Source organism: Heteronotia binoei, chromosome 5 (assembly GCF_032191835.1).
Source record: "Heteronotia binoei isolate CCM8104 ecotype False Entrance Well chromosome 5, APGP_CSIRO_Hbin_v1, whole genome shotgun sequence".
Classification (NCBI taxonomy): Eukaryota; Metazoa; Chordata; class Lepidosauria; order Squamata; family Gekkonidae; genus Heteronotia; species Heteronotia binoei.
This window is the reverse complement of record NC_083227.1, coordinates 44,997,255-45,017,127: the sequence shown is the minus strand read 5'-3', so window position 1 is coordinate 45,017,127 and position 19,873 is coordinate 44,997,255.

The window sequence follows — 19,873 nt, the reverse complement described above, 5'->3', positions numbered from 1 at the left end:
TTGAATCCATCAAAGATGGAGATCCTGCGCCTAGGCTGCAGGGGGTTGGGATCAGGAATCAAGCTACCAGCCTTTGATGAGGCTCCATTGGTGCCAGCAGTGGGGATGAAGAGCCTGGGGAAACTCTTGGATTTCCCACTGACTATGGAGGTCCAGGTCACCACCACTACCAGATCTACCTTTTTCCATCTCAGGTAGATCAGGCAGCTGATTCCATATCTCACCCCCCCCCCCACCCTTCCCAGTGACCTGGTTGCACTGTCCCATGCAATGGTCACTTCCATACTGGATTACTGTAACTCTCTCTACATTGGGCTACCCATGATACTGCTCCAGAAATTGCAGCAGATGCAGAGTGCAGCAGTGCAGTTGTTGACATCATCATTTATGAGGACATGGGTCCATCCTGTGCTGCACAAACTGCACTGGCTACCTATCGCTTACTGGATCAGGTTCAAGGTGCTGGGGCTTACCTTTAAAGCCCTACATGGCCAGCAGGGTAGCCCCTCCCACTAGGCAAATTAGGTATTTGCCTAGGGCACCGGGCTGGGGAGGGTGCCAAATTGGGCCCTCCTGGCCCGGCACCATAGGCAAATGCCCAAATTTTGCCCTGCAAGGGGTACTGGCTGGCACACAGCCTCTGTATCACTCCCTGAGCATCCTCGGACACTCAGGGAGTGATACTGAGGCTGCACACCAGCCAGGAGCCCTCTCCACCCCTCTCTGATGGCAGGGGCCAAAGTACAAGAGGGGTGAGGGCAGCCATGGAGGGGGCGGTGCCATGGAGGGGGCGGCGGGTGACTGATCTGCCTGGGGCATCATGCACCCTAGGGGCAGCCCTGATGGCCAAAGGCCAGCATATCTCTGGGATCGTCTCTCCCCATATGAACCCCATAGGACCCTACGATCAGGGGCCCAGAATCTTCTGGTGGTCCCTGGCTCCAGGGATGTCTGATTTGCCTCAACTAGGGCCAGGCCCTTTTTGACCCTGGCCCCTGCCTGGTGGAATGAGCTTCCATTAAAGATCAGGGCCCCGTGGGACTATTACAGTTCTGCAGAGCCTGCAAAATGGAGCTCTTCTGTCAGGCCTTCAGTTGAGGCAGTGGGCATCTCCTTGTTGTTAGGCATCCCCTAGGCCCCAGGGCCCTAAATGATAAACTGTAACTGTATCTGTCGAAGCATAAACTACAGTTGCTGAATTTTCTTAAAGTTTTGAAGTGGAACTTTTAATGTTGTGTTTTTAGTGTTGTACATATATGCTGGAACTCACCCTGAGCCTACTCACAGGAAGGGTGATATATAAATTCAATAAAATAAAATAAAAATAAACAGCACAGCAAATATTATACAAAGCTAATTATACTGATAAATGGGCCCAAAAAAGCACACCAACCAACAGAGCATTTTTCTTCCTAAAACAGATGCAACTCCCATGCTGCACAATTCTAATCTTAACATGCCTAGATGTACACCCCAGGTAACAGCAACATTTTATGGCATAAATGACTGATTTTGAATTATAATTAAAGAAGGCTCTGATGGGCTGGGGTCAAACGGCAGGCTTGACACAGTCTCGCCACACCTCTGATAAACACCACTTTGGTTTGTAATGGGAAGTTTTGGTCAGATATCTCAGTCTGAACCAGCTTCAACTCTTTGGTCAATCATTCAGATTATTGCTGAGCTTCAACCACAGAGCAGCCAGGCAGGTGGCATCCTTTTTGTTTGTTTGCCTTTTATGCATGCACATAAGCACAGAGCTGAAGCACTATCTCATTTTTAACAGCTCCATGATCCCTCAATCAAGCACTGCAGCCCTTCTCAGCCTCCTTCCCTGTGCCTCTTTTCCTTGGAATACTTGGGGGAAAGTGTAAGCATCATGCAGATTTACATGACAGTAGCCCCATTGACTTCAGTATATTTACTCTTGTGTCAATCATGTTCTCAAACAGAAACTTTTAAGATGGAAAAAATGGGAACCTAACTATAGACCATTTCCATAGCTTTCCAACCCCAAGAAACAGTAGAGAGGGGGGTTTGGGGGGGGGAGGTTGTCACTCAAAAACAACTCCCTTGGGGGCTCCCAAGCCTGACAGAGTGTTTGGGTGCAGAAATATGCAAGTGGTGATTCAAAACCCTGGGGCATTGTGCCCCATTGGGGCATATGTGTCCATTGCGAACTGATTTTTTTTTTTAAAGGAGGCAAAAATAGAAATGAAAGTTCAGACTTCTCACATGAATTGACTTTGCAATAGGAGAGTTCAGACAGCCAGAAATGTGAGGTGAAAGCGCTGACATCCATAAAAACCATACTTTCCCTGGTGCCTAATAACTCCAATTCGAAGACAGGTTGGACCAGGGTGCTAATGACTGGGGGACAGGAGGCAGATGTCGCTGTCTGATCATGTACTTTAAATCCAAAAGGGAACAGCAACAACATTGGATCAAACTGCTCATCTGACCACAGCCAAGGAGTACTTTGTTTTAGCAGAGTCATAACAACAATCAGTGTGCAGTAGTAGATCACAGACAGATCACCTACTGCAGGGAAAATTCCCTGCCAGTATAGCCCTACCATCCAGTCCCATCTGTTTAACATAAGCAGTTTAAAATCTTTTCCTTGAAATAAAAGCTATGATTTCTATGACTGGAGATAATGGCATCTCTTTACTTGAGCAAAATTATTACCTGCTAATTATGTTTTATGTCGGAACACCCACCATATTGCGATTATCAGGGCAGGACTGCAGACATTTAAAATATAATTACAAGGCATTATTTCCATGTATTTCATATATGAAAGCCGGAAGTGCTCTCATGAGGTTATTGACAAAGAGTGTTGTGGTGAAATGACTTCTCATCACTGTACTCTTACTGTTTTCTTACAAAGGAACTTCAAAGAAAGAACCCAGTGCAAAGTTACTGAATTAAAGTTTGTTAACAAATTAAAAAAATATACCCACCAGGGCTTAATGGGGAAAGGATTACACACTCACTTGGGGGGGGGGGGTGCAATTGCAAATGTTCAGACATTAACATGTTCATCAAATGAGTTTGTCCAAAGATCAACTGTATTGTTCACAACTGGTGACCATACTAGAGCTACAATAGTAGTAGAAGAAGAAGATATTGGATTTATATCCTGCCCTCCACTTCGAAGAGTCTCAGAGCGGCTCACAATCTCCTTTACCTTCCTCCCCCATAACAGACACCCTGTGAGGTGGGTGGGGCTGGAGAGGGCTCTCACAGCAGCTGCCCTTTCAAGGACAACCTCTGCCAGAGCTATGGCTGACCCAAGGCTATACTAGCAGGTGCAAGTGGAGAAGTGGGGAATCAAACCCGGTACTCCCAGATAAGAGTCCGCACACTTAACCACTACACCAAACTGGCTCTCCACACCAAACTTTATTTTTAAGGTCCATATTGTGTCTAGCTAGATACGCTTCTCTCAGCGTTTGACTGTTGATCACACAAAAGAACTAGCCTTCAAAGTCAACAAATACTTGAACTCAAGTCGACTCATAAACCCTATGAGGAAACTAATAACACAAACCAAGGCTGTAATAATTGTGTAAACGGGAGATTGATCCCCAAAAGCACAATGGAACAGATGTTCTTATATAATATCCTAAATCATGTGAGAGAGGATACCATATACACTGCTCTGGTAAGCTCTCTCTTACTTTTTTATACTCCTTGAGACTCAAATATAAGAACTCCATCATCCAGAGTCTCTTGGATGGCTACAAGACTGGGGTGTCAAACATGTGGCCTGGGGACTGAATCAGGCCCCCAGAAAGCTCCTATCAGATCCCTGAGCAACTGGCTCTTGTGTGCTTCCTTCTCCCTCTCTCTTGCTTCCTTCTGCATCTCAGCTTGCTTTGCACAGGAGCTACAGAGCAAAGCCTCTATTTTCTCCATTGGTTGAAGCTCCTTCTTCTTCTGGTCCCCTGGGGAGGGAGGGAAAGAGTCAGAGCTTCCTTCACCCAGTTCCCAGGACCCCATGGGAGAAATACAAAGAAAGCACTTTTAAGGCCAACAAGTGCTAATGTTTTAAACATGATTTAAGATTAAATATATATATATTAGTCATGTTTGTCTATATTCTTTAAAAAGTTTATATCTCAGCTGCCTAATCTTAAATAGGTACACACATGGCCCGGCCCAACCCAGCCCGGCCCAGCCCAACAAGGTCTCATTTATGTCAGTCTGGCCCTCATAACCAATGAGTTCGACACCCCTGTTAGTGGCACCCACCTTATGGAACTTCTAGGTAAGCTCAGCTACCTAGTTCCATACCAATTTTTATGTGATTTTCAGGAAGGCCATTTTTCTTTAGCTACTGCTAGTAGGAGTTTGTCTGTCAAATGGATTATAGAGGTTTATTTATCACACTAATTGTTAATAAAGCCCTGTCAAATTCCAGGAAATTTTGGGGCAGTGCCTGGGGAGGGTGGAATTTATGGGATGCAATGTCACATCCTCCGTGATGTTCTAGGAATTTCTTCAAACTCTATGGTATTTATTTATTTACATTATTTATAGTTGGCCTTTTTTGGTGGGACTAAAGTTAGAATAAGACCTCCATGGCGCAGAGTGGTAAAGCTGCAGTACTGCAGTCGGAGCCCTCTGCTCACAACCTGAGTTTGATCCCAGCGGAAGCTGGCTCGAGGTTGACTCAGCTTTCCATCCTTCTGAGGTCGGTAAAATGAGTACCCAGCTTACTGGGGGGAACGTGTAGATGACTGGGGAAGGCAATGGCAAACCACCCTGTAAAAAAAAAAAAGTCTGCCGTGAAAATGTGAAAGCAACGTCACCCCAGAGTCAAAAATGACTCGCGCTTGCATAGGGGACTACCTTTACCTTTTTAAAAGTTAGAATACATAGAAAAAACCAGTGCCATCAACAGAGTGGGCTATCCAAAAGACAATGCAATGGGCATTTGACTTGTAGAGTTTTGGAAAACCACCCAGAGTTGAAGCACAGTGTAAGTATTAACATTATATAAAAGCAAAAATTACATAGTAGGAGAAGATAATAATCTGATTGAGTCATTATCATTTTTTAAAAGGACATTAATTAAACTGGCATTCTGAGAATTGAGTAACCTTATTATCTTGGAAAAGAAATCAGGGGCAGGATCAGTGAACTAGCTAAATTAGACCTGGCCTGAACATTTGCACTTCCCTTTCTGCAGCTAATTTAGAGATTGGGCAAGCCAAAAGACTGTTGGTCACTGGTTTATAGCCTGTGGTCATCTGTGTGCCTTGCTGTCAGAACCGGAACCACAATGGGGTGTTCTTGTGGTCCATTACCTGCTTGGGGTTTGCATTTTGGGCGGGGGGGGGGGCTTCTTGAGATGGCTATATATTTTTGTAATTTATATTTTTACGTTAGCTTCATTTTGAAAGCTGTTTTGAGCCCCAGTGAGGGAGGGAAGCAGGATAAGAATTTTGTAAGTATACAAACAGTGCAAATGCTGAAAAAGTATCCGATATGATCAACTGGACATTTATAAAAGACGTATTGATGGCTTCCAGATTGAAGATAACATTTTGTAATCATGGGGATTTGATCTATGAGGTACCCAATGCTAAACTGTTTCTTGATTTGTGGCAGGGTATGGGCTTTTGTGAGTCAGTGAAGTGAGCTCTGACTCACAAAAGCTCCTAACCTGCCGCAGATTTTGTTAGTTTTTAAGGTGCTACTGGACTCTTGCTTTTTTCTACTGCTACAGACTACAGACTACAGACTGACTGCCATGGCTTCCCATCTTGCTGTTTCTTGATGATTTTTAATTGTATTTTGAGTTACATCAAGCAGTCTGACAAGGGTGAAACTGTTTTTCAACACATATATTGAAACTGGGGGCAAAAAATAAGACAGGAAAATGCAATCCTGGAATAATGTTATCTTCTGGGCTTTTTTTTTTTTTTTTTAGCAGGAACGCACAGGAACACAGCTCCAGCTGGTGTGGTGTAGGGGTGTGTGGCCTAATATGCGAATGAGTCCCTGCTGGGCTTTTCCCATTAAAAAGTCCTGTGCAAGACAATGGTGATACCAGGGTGTGTGGCTTAAAATGCAAATGAGTTCCTGCTGGGCTTTTTCTACAAAAAAAAATGTCCTGGTTATCCTCCTAGTACAAATGTGTTCATTTGTGTATAGTCTTTACTTGGCAAGATCCCAGAAAATCTTTTAAAACTCTGATGGCAATGATGCAATTGTTTGTTGTCATCCTCTTCATAGTGGCTTCAAAGTTAAATCTAGCAAAAGCAGCAGGTTTCAGTTTGACTAAACAAGATAACTGTAGATCCCAGACAAATAATCCTGATATGTATATATATTTTAAAAAATCTTATATTTGTACACACACACGTAGCAGAGAGCCAGTTTGGTGTAGTGGTTAAAGTATGCGGACTCTTATCTGGGAGAACCAGGTTTGATTCCCCACTCCTCCACTTGCACCTGCTGGAATGGCTTTAGGTCAGCCATGGCTCTTGCAGAGTTGTCCTTGAAAGGGCAGCTTTCTGTGAGAGCTCTCTCAGCCCCACCTACCTCTCAGGGTGTCTGTTGTAGGGGAAGAAGATAAAGGAGATTGTAAGCCACTTTGTGACTAATTCAGAGAGAAGGATGGGGTATAAATCTGCGGTCTTCTTCTTCTGTACAGGACACACTTCTTACATTTGAAGAAATAGGCTGTAGTTCAATAACTCTCGATTATATAAATAAATAGGTTAGCCCAATCTTGTCAGATTTCAGAAAGTAACTAAATGCCCCATTATATGTCAAAAACCCAACCATTATGTGTACACTGTTATTGCATCTTTCTTTTGGTGTTAGAAGAAACATCCTGTTAGTATTTCTAACCTTAAAAATGGCTACTTTAAGATTCTAGAATAATATCCTCTAGTCTTAAACTGTCCCATCAAGATATTTGTAAAAATCTGAATCCTGATTACAGTTCCTTCTCAACCTCAGTAACTGAGAGAAAGGGATATTTTTCTTCAAATGATAAGGATAAAAACGAACTCCAGTTTAAACAGAGTTGATAGCTGTAGGTTTTCTGTAAGAGTTAGTACGGATCCATGAACCTATTACCCTCTCCCAAATATATCTGCATCAAGCTCACTCTCCCCAAGCTGTGAAGGGACCTGGCAGCCAGAAAGGCAGTAAGAACAGGCCTCCCATTTCATAGCGGTCTGTCAAAGTCAGACTATGTGGAGCCAACACAGACTGCATCTTTGAACCAGCCTCACAGACCCAGGAGAAGGTGAACCAAAAGGAACTGCTAAGAGCAAGCAGGTACATAGCATCTCATGACTGCTACAATCAACAGAGACAGCCAGCCTTGTTTTCCTACTAATCCATGATCCCATCTTCCCTGACTGGCAAACTGTACTGTCAGCTTTGAAGTAATTTCAGAGGTCTAGCACCTCCCTCCACTCAACATTGAGCCACTGACACATAGAAACACCAAACACTGGCAGATTTCCAGACCTCGGAAGTTCCTGCCAAGCATCCTATGCATACACAACTTTTAATCTGGCTACCCATGACACCTCAGGCTAGCCCACCCCTAACCCTCCAAAGCATATTTTACCCCAACTTTGTAAATCTCTTGGGGACCATAAGAGTGTACCCTAAGACTCTGTCTGAGCCTTTGACATGAACTGCTGGCCAGCCATGTCTCCCCCGCTCCTTCTTTCATGTGGATTCCAGGCTTCAGGGTCAGGTGAATGTCACCCTAATTGCAAACCAACCCTCTTCTTGTCACTATTGATCATCCTTTATTTCTTAGTACTGTGAGTTTGATTCTCTATTTTTATTGTTTTATTGAATGCTGTTTCTGTGCTTTCTTCTATACCCAATAAAAATACCCTTGATTTTATTCAAATACCTCTTTCCTTCCTGCTAGTAAGCTCTCTGGGTCTGACCTCTGTATATAAAAAAGGTAAAAATAGTCCCCTGTGTAAGCACCAGTCGTTTTCGACTCTGGGGTGACGTTGCTTTCATATATATGTATATATAGGAGTAAAAGAACCTAATTTACATGAGTGCCCTTTGCATGCCTGCAGCAGGCAGAGGTATTTTGGGTAACAAACCTACTCTCCTAACTTCAACATCCAGAAAATTAACCTTAGTGTTATAAAGTGACATCTAAAATTTAATTGTCTATCAAGCTGAAAAATCCTCCAGTGATGTCAAAGACTCAGAACAGCCATTCCAAATTTTTAAACAGAGGCTAGGTGGCCATCTGACAGCGATGAAGATCCTGTGAATTTAGGGGGAGGTATTTGTGAGTTTCCTGCATTGTGCAGGGGGTTGGTCTAAATGACCCTGGAGGTCCCTTCCAACTCTATGATTCTATGAAATAACAATATCATCCAATTATCCTACATATATAAAAGCCCTATGGTAGTGACACTTTCCAGCTCTTCCATTGACTGTGGTGCGCACTCCATCAACCTTTGAAACATTCTGCCTATGAAGGTTTGTTGCATTCCATTGGCTAAGGACTGAGGCACTGCTTCACAGAGGACAGAAAGAAAGCTTCTCTCAGGGAGGAGGGAAACTGCCACAGAACGCCTTCCCTCAATTGGAACTGCTTTACAGAGCAGTTGGCTGAGGGAGGGAGGACACAGGAAACAGTCACAGAAAGCCTTCCCTCAGTTGGCTGAGGGCTCCTTCCCCTGGGGAAACCAAACAGCCAGAGAGACATTGACAAAAAAAATGGCATCCCTTGGCAGCAGAACAACGTAGAATGTTTTATTCTACATACAGAGAGAGGGAGAGGGAGAGAGAGAATATGGAGTCCTGTGTTTAAAACTGGGCCACTGAGAAAGCTGCCTTTGCTTTCCAGAGCCAGTTTGGTGTAGTGGTTAAGTGTGTGGACTCTTATCTGGGAGAACCAGGTTTGATTTCCCACTCCTCCACTTGCAGCTGCTGGAATGGCCTTGGGTTAGCCATAGCTCTCGTAGGAGTTGTCCTTGAAAAGGCAGCTTCCATGAAAGCCGCTCTGAGTCTGATTCAGAGAGAAGGACAAGAGATAAATCTGCAATTCTTCTTCTTTTTCCCCTCAGTACCTGTTGCTAGCCAACCAAGTAGGCTTGCCAGTTTTGCAGGCTCCTCCCATCACCAGACAGCTGGCTGGTGGGGGGAAGCCCTGCCCCCAACAGACACCATGTGTCTTTATATCTCAGCAGGACACTGTGTTTTGGACAGTGTCTGCCTTTAAATCCTGTGGTTAGTAGTTGGATAGGAGACCAAGAGAAAAGCTGAATGGGTAGGGTGAGTAGGCAGAGCCACCTGGGTCTTCCTGGTGAGTGTGTAAAAGGAAGACAAACAAGCAGAGTCCCTCTATTTGTTTGGCAGAAAATCCCACCCCCTAGGCTGCCCTGCTTTCATTTTCCTGTTAGTCTGAAGAAGTTGATTGAAATACAACGGATGGTTACATTCACCAGCTTCAGTGAGTAAATTGCCCCAGTGAGATCACAGAAGGGTGTACTTGCAAACTGTGTTTATTTTGCCTGCCTTGTGACAGTGTGGGTGTGTTCACTTTCATTTAGTGGAAGTGCAGCCATCTGCTGGGGAATGGGGAAATGAAGATTGTATTTAGGGGAACTGCACTGCTGTATTTTTATTTGTTTGTTTTAGGGAATGGGAAAGTCTCCTAACTCTACCCCCAAAGTCCCCAGGTGTTTTCTGTGTTGGACCTGGCAATCCTACAACCAAGCTTGGTTCTGTCAGTAAAAGGCAGCGGGGGGGACACCTCTTTTGGCCTTTGAGGGAGAACTCATTGGAGCCAGTCCTGACTAGGGTTGCCAGCTCCAGTTTGGGAAATTCCTGGAGATTTTGTGGTAGAGTCTATGGCAGCCAGATTTTGGGGAGAGGAGAGTCCCCAGCTGAATATATTGCTATTGAGTCCGCCCTCGAAAGCAGTTGTTTTCTGTGGGGGGAAGAGATCTGTTGTCTGGAGTTAAGTTTTGATGCCAGGAGATCTTCAGCCATCACCAAAGTTTCCTACCCTAGGCCTGGCAGCACCCTCTGGGTGACTTGATGCCACCTGACTGCATGATTTAACTAGACCTGGCTGCTTGCTCCTGTTCAGCAGCAGCCCCCCTATGACAGCCACTGTTATGTGGCAGTCAGTGTTTCAGAGCAGGGTCTGCCAGACTCAGGTTCCTATTGTGGAAGCTGACTGGATGATTTTGGACCACCCACATTCTTTCAGTCTAATCTATCTCACAAGGTTGTTGTGCGGATCAAAAGGGGGAGAGGAAAATTATATAAGCTGCTTTGGTCCCCACTGCAGAGAAAGACTGTCCTTTAACTAAGTAGAGATTGCAGGGAGAGGGGAGAAGATGGAAAGTTGAAGTCAGAGGGGCAGATAAAGATAGGTTGATGGTTGGCTGGGAAGGAGAGAGGGTTACCAACTCCAGGTTGGGAAATTTCTGGAGATTTGAGGTGTGGAGCAAGGATAGGGTGGGGTTTGAGGAGGAGTGGGAACTCATACAGGTACAATGCCATAGATTCCACCCTCCAAACCAACCATTTCCTCCTGTGGAACCATTGTTGCCAATCTCCAGGTGGGGCCTGCAGATCACTCAGAATTACAACTGCTCTCCAGATGGGCAGATATTGGTTCCCCTGGAGAAATGGTATACTTTGAGTCATTATATCCTGCTGAAGTCATCCCCCTATGACTGCCAGTGTGACATGGCAGTTGGCCATGTCTGCCATATCCAGCTTCTTGCTGGGGAAACTGATTGGGTGATTTCAGACCAGTCACATACTTTCAGCCTAACCTGCCTTACAGGGTTATTGTGCAGATCAAAAGGGGGAGAGGAAAATGATGTAAGTTACTTTGGTCCCCACTGCAGAGAAATACTGTTCTTTTCCTAGGTAGAGGCTGCAGAGAGGTGAGAGGAGATGGAAAGCAATCTACCCCTATCTCTTTACCCCCATCCCTTCTTTCTCAGTCTACCCCCTTCTCTGATAATGTATCCTACATTCCCCCACTTTCTCATTTCCCTTCCCAACAGCTGCCTTCTCAACATACATTGCCTCCCTCTATCTTTCCTTCCCCTCCTCTCCCCAACCCCACCCAACACCATGACATTCACCCACAGCAAATTTTTAGAGCCCACTGTATTTCTCTTCACAATGGACTTTATTACTAGTTATATATAATTCTGAACTGGACCATAGAATGTAGATAAAACAATCCACACAATGAAGCCGGGGGCAGATGGGAAGGATTATAAAAATCAGCAGGAAGTCAGGTTTGTAGAAAAATCTGTAACCTTAAAAAAATATATTGGAGTATAACCCACCCACCCTCATAAATAGATGAAACATCTGTAGTTTTAAAAGATGAAGCCTCCCCCCACCCTCCCAAGACTACATACTGAGATCTTGTTGGCCATTTTGAGGGTTGTTAGACAACCACAACAATATTGCCACGCTTTCCAAGTCTTTGTTTCTGTTCATCAAAGGTAGGTAGTGGGAGAGACTGAAAAAAGGCAAAAGATGGAAAGGAGAGAAGGAAGCAGCGGAAAGGAAGGCTAGAAGGTGAAATTGAAGGGAGGAGAACAGAAGGATGTAGTTGGGCTGATGAAGTGGGCAGAAATTGCCAGGGGGAGGAAAAGAGGGAACACTGAACATTGGCTGGGAAGATAAAAGGTGTGATTGGTGTGAGAGAGAGAGAGACTGAGAAAGAAGCAGAGGAATGGGAGGGGACTGCCAGGGGAGAGAAAGCAAAAAGAGTGTGGGGAGGGGGAATCCACATGTGTTCCCTGCTTATTTATCTCTGTTAGTGTACATGGTGCTGAACAGAGTCGTATATAGTGTGGAAAATATAAACCACCAATGCTATTAAAAGGTAAAGGTAGTTCCCTGTGCAAGCACCAGTCATTTCCGACTCTGGGATGACATCATATCACAACGTTTTCACAGCAGACTTTTTATGAGGTGGTTTGCCATTGCTTTCCCCAGTCATCTACACTTTCCCCCCAACAAGCTGGGTACTCATTTTACCGACCTCGGAAGGATGGAAGACTGAGTCAACCTTGAGCCAGCTACCTAAACTCAGCTTCTGCCAGGATCGAACTCAGGTCGTGAGCAGAGCTTTGGACTGCAGTACTGCAGCTTACCACTCTACACCATGAAGTTCCTTTTAATGCTATCAGGAATGTCATAATCATTATTACAGAATCCCCGGTACTTTTAGGGTAATAGAAGTAGGAAGAGCCAGTTTGGTGTAGTGGTTAAGTGCGTGGACTCTTATCTGGGAGAACCAGGTTTGATTCCTCATTCCTCCACTTGCACCTGCTGGAATGGCCTAGGGTCAGCCATAGCTCTGGCAGAGATTGCCCTTGAAAGAGCAGCTGCTGTGAGAGCCCTCTCAGCCCCACCCACCTCACAGGGTGCCTGTTGTGGGGGGAGAAGATATAGGAGATTGTAAGCCGCTCTGAGTCTTTGATTCAGAGAGAAGGGCGGGGTATAAATATGCAATTCTTCTTCTCTTCTACAAACTGCGTCTTTAGTATCAAAAGAGATCTGGCAGTGTGAAGCAATTTTTTTTTTTTCAAATGCAGCTGCTGAGGCTGCTTTTTTTGAGGGGGAGAACCATTCCAAGGGAGGTAATATCCTTACCTCTTCCTTCCTTTTGTTTTTTCCTGCTGAAAAAAGCCATCCATTAGTTGTTTTTATCTTCACTGGAAAAACTTGCAAGAAACCAAACTGCTTTTTGCCTACTTGGAAAATGGCAAGAAAGCTGACAAGTCCAGATTTCCTTCAGTGTTAATTTCAGCATCACAGTGCATTCATGCACCTTTTGGGATTTCCTAAGGTTTCCTCCAAACTTGGTCAAACCTGCTTTGCTGTGATGTTTTGGGAAAGATCACAGTAAAGCATGGATGGCAGATTTTCCTCCTGACCCTTTCCACATGGCAGCTGTTTCCACCTAATGCCACCAGGAGGTTATTTTGTTTTGGGAGGTAGTTGTTGTTGGCTGTTGAATATCATTAAGTCAACATACTGTTATAACATATATGTAACATATATTCCCACCTTTCATTTTCTTTAAAGTAAGTTCCTTTGAGGAGATACAAGGAGCTATCCTGTATCTTAAAGGCGCTACTGGACTCCAGCTTTGGTCTATAGTTTCAGACAAACATGGCTGTCCACCTGTATCTAAGGAGTTACCATGTTGTTATAATGGTAAAGGGCAGGAGTGTCAAACATGTGGGGAGCAGGAAGATGGGGCTGGAGTCTATCTGCTAGGAGACAAGACCATGCAAGAGAGAGACGGGATAGCTGATTAAGGTCCAGGAGGTGACAGGAATCTTGAATGCAGCAGTAATAGCCAGGAGCCTGGTGCTGGAAAAGCTCAGATCTTGGCATTATCAGAGAAGGCCTAATTAAAATATGCCTCCCAACCAAGAAGATAGATCCAGATGGGCAAGCGTGCTTGCACATGAAAGCGTATACCTTGAATAAAACTTCGTTGGTCTTAAAGGTGCCACTGGTCTCAGACTTTTCCCAGCCAAGAAGATAGCCATCAGTCTTCCTGCAGGAGAAGGAACTGGCATCAAGGGAGAGGATGTCAAAGGGTCACGAGGACTGAGACAATTGTAAACAGAAAGGCAACTCCGGTGAGAGACTCTGGTGAACAGACAAACTGAGTAATTTGCAGTAGAGTAGCAGTGGAGGCTTTGTGGATAAAGTGGTAAAGCTGCAGTACTGCAGTCTGAGCTCTCTGCTCATAACCTGAGTTCGATCCCAGTGGAAGCTGGTTCAGGTAGCCGGCTTGAGGATGACTCAGCCTTCCATCCTTCTGAGGTCGGTAAAATGAGTACAAAGCTTGCTGGGGGCAAAGTGTAGATAACTGGGGAAGGCAATGGCAAACCACCCCGTAAAAAGTCTGCCATGAAAATGTGAAAGCAACATCACCCCAGCGTTGAAAATGACTGGTGCTTGCACAGCTTTTTAGCAGTGGAGGTTTTGTTGATCTTGGAGAGACACCTTGTGGTGAGAACAGAGAGTGACTAATTAAAACAGCACCTGAACTGTAGTACTTCAAGACTGATTTCTAGTCAAGATCAACTATGGAAATCAGTTCCCTTGGAGTAAATGGCTGCCTTTGAGGGTGGACTCTATGACATTAGATGAAGCTGAGGTCCATCTCCTCCCCAAACCCTGCCTGTAATGGTTCATGCAGACCCCACCCTTTTCTAGAAAGTCACAAAGGCCAGAAACTTGGACCGATTTCGCACTCAGCTTACCCTGCAGTCACGGTCCTCTTCTCTGCGCAGCATCAGTTGGATTTCCCACTATCTGCGCTGGAGTTACAGGAAGTGTCACGCCTTCGCACACATGGAAACCACTAAAAACCAGTTTCCGTGTGCTGCGTGAAAGCCGCAACACCTCTTGTAACTCTGGCACAGATAGTGGGAAATCTGACAGACACTGCACAGAAGAGGACTGTGACCGCGGGGTAAGCCGAGTGCAAAATCGGTCCAAGTTTCTGGCCTTTGTGACTTTCTGGAAAAGGGTGGGGTCTGCATGAACCATTACAGGCAGGGTTTGGGGAGGAGATGGACCTCAGCTTCATCTAATGTCATAGAGTCCACCCTCAAAGGCAGCCATTTACTCCAAGGGAACTGATCTCCATAGTCTGGAGATCAGTTATAATCCCAGGAAATCTTCAGGTTTAGAAATGGAGGGGGGAATGGCACAGGGGAAGGGAAATGGTCACTGCTGAAGGATTATAGCAGGGAAATGGTGGAGAAATTTGCTACATGGAAGCCCTATTGCCACTGTACTGCTCTCTGTTGCCAGCTACACCAGCAACAAGGAAACCACAAAAGTCTGTCCCCAGGTGGAAGCCACTAATGATCAATAGGAATTGATTTGGATCTTTCTCCTGCTTTCATTCAATCCCACATTATTAAATGATTCTAACATTATTATGATGACAGCCAGCCCTGTTCAGAAAAAATGCCAGAAGAATAAGTTTGAATGGAACTGAATGGGCCCAGTCCCTTTGCCTTTCACAACAGCAGGACATACAGAAATGAAGCAAGTGAAGCTTCTCACATGGAGATAAAGCAGCTAGGCAATTAACCGAAGTCTTGAGTTATCTCCTCCCTCAAACAACCGTAGATCATTGAGTGCAAGCAGCAAGACCAGATCTACATGCTTTTTGAGGGGGGGGGCAAAATTAAAAAATGACTCCCCCTTATGGGCCATTCTGTCTTATGGTCCCATAGAATACAATTGACTCCATGCCAAATTTGGTGCCCCTCTCCGTCGGCACCCGAGGCAAGCACCCACCTCTGCCCCTCCCCCTAGATCTGGCCCTGGCAAGCAGCATCCAACAGAAACCCATCATATTTAAGCAATCTTTTCCAGTGGAGTAAGTGGGGGGAAGTATTTTGATTTTACCTTATTGTATAAAAATAACAAGTTTACATCTCAACTTCACTGATTTGGAAAGAATTTACAACAAATTTATTTTTTGGGGGGGGCTGTATTAAATTTCATGTCGGAACTGTCAGAACTTGGATGAACTTCAGACGAGTCCAATACTTGTTACAAGTTAGGATCTTTATTGAAGAACTACAGTACTAGAGCAACGAAATAACAGTAATGCCAATTCCTGACAGTTGGTTACATTTTATGCCATCAGCAAAGCACAATAAAGCAATCATTCACACGGTCTCAAACAAACATTTCTTCTTCCCAGCCTCCGTTATCAGAAGGGAGGATGCTCCCCTGTTGTGAAGGCCAAACGGCCTGTCTTCAAAGGGCACCTGTGGATGTTAAGCAGAGACTATCTGTCGCCTGCCCTACTGCCCTAAATATTTGGCATAGCACAGGGGCCAGGGTTAATTGCAGTGGTCAGGCACTCTATGTTATTACTGAGGTACAGCATGGAGTCGGTTTGGTCAAGGCAAATAAAGCAAAAGTTACAAGTTCTGACATACTGCCCCCCCTAAGCTCTTCGGCTTGGGCTTGTGTGGGTACAGTAGGTGAAACCTTTTGAGCAGTTGCGGAGCAGACACATCGCTAGCTTTTACCCATTCATCACAGCTCGGGGGGAAGTATTTCCACCTGATAAGGTAGTACAACACACCCCTTTGGACTTTGGAGTCCAGAATTTCCTGCACTTCATGGTGACTCTGACCCTTCACTAGTGTCGGAGGCGGCTCCGGGGGGCGAGGATGGAATGATGTAGCTCCAGGATCTTTGCGAAGAAGGCTGCAATGAAAAACAGGGTGGATCTTACTCAAAGATTTGGGTAGCTCTAACTCCACAGTCACTTTGTTGATAACCTTTTTTATTTTGAATGGACCCAGATATTTCAGAGCGAGTTTGCAACACCCCTGCGGGAGGGGCAGGTTCTTTGTGGACAGGAACACTGTCTCTCTCTCTTTCAATTCCCATTGAGGGGCATGCTTTTTGTCAAAGTGCCTTTTGTACTCCTTTTTCGCCTCCTCCAGGTTTTCTTGAATCACCCTCCACCCCTCCCATATTCCTTCCCACCATTGTTGGCATGAAGTGGGCTCCGGGGATCCGGATGGCAGAGGGAGATTGGGGAATGGCTTTCCTTCGTAGCCATTGACTATTTGGAAAGGGGAGGTTTTGGTGGAACTATGGAGACTGTTATTGTACCCATATTCTGCGAAGGGGAGGAGTTCCACCCAATTCGTTTGCTGGTAGTTGATATAGCATCGCAAGTACTGCTCGAGAAGCCCGTTCACTCTCTCCGTCTGTCCGTCCGTCTGCGGATGGTACGCGGAGCTAAGCCCCTGCTCAATTCCGGCCAGTTTGCAAAACTCCCGCCAGAAGTTGGCAACGAACTGTGGGCCGCGGTCGCTAATGACCTTCTCTGGGAATGAGTGTAGGCGGACCACGTGATTAAAAAAGAGCTGGGCCAATTTCTTGGCTGTGGGGAGTTTCTTGCAGGGGATGAAGTGGGCTTGTTTGGAGAACGTGTCCACCACTACCAATATCACTGTCTTCCCTTGCGAAGGGGGGAGCTCTACTATGAAGTCCATTGACACTACTGCCCATGGGCGGCTCGCTGTGGGGAGGGGAACTAAGTGGCCAGGTGGCTTTCCCCCCCCTCCGTTTAGACATAATGCAAGTGGGGCAGGCGAGCACGAATTCAGAGATATCCTTTTTTAGATTGGGCCACCAGAATTGTCGGGTGATTAAATTGAGGGTCTTAACATACCCGAAGTGGCCGGCTAGGCGGCTAGAGTGGCTTTGCTCCAAGACCTCTTTTCTTAAGGACTTAGGCACGTAGATTTTCCCTTTGTGAAACCAAAGCCCCCCTTCCCCCTTTTCAAGCCCCTCTGGTCATTCCGTTCCCTCTAATTCGGCTTCTGTTGCGAAACGTTCCTTTTGTTGCAGGTCAGGGGCCCCGGTCTGTTTTTCTGAACGGGTGGTGACCCCCCCCGCGCGATGGCGGAGGGAGGAATGAGGGAATCAATCACTTCCTCCCTCTGACTCTCGTGCTGAGGCATGCGCGATAGTGTGTCAGCCAAAAAATTTTTAGTGCCGGGGATATGTTTCAGCACGAAGTCGAATTTAGCAAAGAATCCCGCCCACCGGATCTGTTTTGCAGTCAGTTTGCATCGGCCGGTGAGGGCCTCCAGGTTTTTGTGATCGGTCCAAATTTCGAAAGGGACTTGGGCTCCCTCCAACCAGGATCTCCATGTTTTGAGAGCAAACATTACTGCAAAAGCCTCCTTGTCCCAGACCGACCAGTTCCTCTGTTCATTTGAGAATTTGTGTGAGATGTAGGCGCAGGGACGGAGTTCCCCCTCCTCGTTCCTCTGCATCAATATGGCTCCTACGGCGACGTCGGAGGCGTCGCATTGCACCACGAAGGGTTTTAATTCATTGGGGTGAGCCAGTATTGGTTCAGAGGTGAAGAGTTGTTTGAGCTCTTTGAAAGCTCGGTGGCACTCCGGCGTCCACGTTAGGCGCGCACCGGATTTTTTCACCTCATCTCCTTTTCCCTTCGTTTTGAGGAGTTCCGTGAGGGGGAGCATTACCCGGGCGAACCCCTTAATAAATCCGCGGTAAAAATTTGCGAACCCGAGAAATGATTGTAACTGCCGTCGGGTTCGAGGGGGTTCCCAATCTAGAACCGCTTGAATTTTGGCGGGATCCATCGCTAGTCCCTCCCCGGACACTCGAAATCCCAAGTAGTCTAGTTCTGTCTTATGGAACTCACATTTGGACAGTTTAGCATACAGTTTGTTCTTGCACAAGGTGGTCAACACTTTTCTCACCAGGGGCACATGTGATTCAAGATCTTTAGAATAGATAATGATGTCATCAAGGTACACCACCACCCCCTTGTACAAAAATTCCCTCAGTACTTCATTAATGAAATTCATGAAAACCCCCGGCACCCCCTGAAGCCCGAAAGGCATCACCAAATACTCAAATTGTCCCATGGGTGTGTTGAATGCCGTTTTCCACTCGTCACCAGTTTGGTGTAGTGGTTAAGTGCACAGACTCTTATCTGGGAGAACCGGGTTTGATTCCCCACTCCTCCACTTGCACCTGCTGGCATGGCCTTGGGTCAGCCATAGCTCTGGCAGAGGTTGTCCTTGAAAGGGCAGCTGCTGTGAGAGCCTCTCAGCCCCACCCACCTCACAGGGTGTCTGTTGTGGGGGGAGAAGACATGGGAGATTGTAAGTCGCTCTGAGTCTCTGATTCAGAGAGAAGGGCGGGGTATAAATCTGCAATTCTTCTTCTTCTTCTTCTTAATCCGTACGCGAAAGTACGCGTCTCGGAGATCGAGTTTGGTGAATATTTTACCCTCGGCCACGGTGTTCAATAGATCTCTTATCAGTGGGATCGGATAAGCATTAGACATGAAAATCCCGTTTATCCCGCGAAAATCTGTGCAAAGTCTAAGCCCCCCGTCCTTTTTCTTGCGGAATAGGACCGGGGCGGCGTGGGGGGCTGTGGCCGGTTGGATGAAACCCCATTTCAAATTTTTGTCAATGAATTTTCTCAGTTCGGCTTTCTCTGCCCACCCCATGGAGTACAGCTTTGCCTTGGGTAGCGCCTGCCCTGGGATCAGTTCGATGGCACAGTCTGTAGGGCGGTGTGGAGGGAGCTCGTCTGCTTCCCGCTCACTAAAGGCTTTCCTCAAGTCCCTGTACTCTTTGGGGATCGACCCTATCTCCTCAAGGGTGAGGCAGAGTCTCTCGTTCTGGGGAGGTGCCTTCGGGCCCCATTCAGTTCTCCAGTGGTGGTGTTCGCACCGCCAGTCCGGGAATCGTACAATTTGCTCGGCCCATCGAATGTCCGGTTGGTGCCTGGCCAGCCACCCTGCTCCCACCACCACGTCAAAGGAGGAAGACGGGGCTATGACGAAGGTTTCTATTCCCCAGTGCTCCTCCGTCCCTACGGGGGTAGCTTGGGTTTCTAGGGTACAGGGTTCCCCTCTCATAGTTGACCCATCCAATTTGAACAGATGGACGGGTCAACTATGAGAGCACTGGGGAACAAACATCCTTCCTTCTTACCGTTCCTATCATTCTTGGTTATTTACCATACCAAACCTTTAATGGCATAGCAGTTGCGAATAAAAATACACAGAATATAAAAATTTAAACATTGGAGATAAAATCAAAATGAAACCAAGCTTACAGATACATTCATACATGGTCAGTTTTAAATTTAAGGATGTCAGCCAAAAATTTTGCCACAGCCTCACTAACCTCCCCCTCAGTATCATTCAATAAATAATAACAGGGAGGCAGAACAGACAAATCTGGGGAGATTTGCAAAATAAATCTTTACAGAGATTATGATAAAAGGAACAATCAAGCAATATATG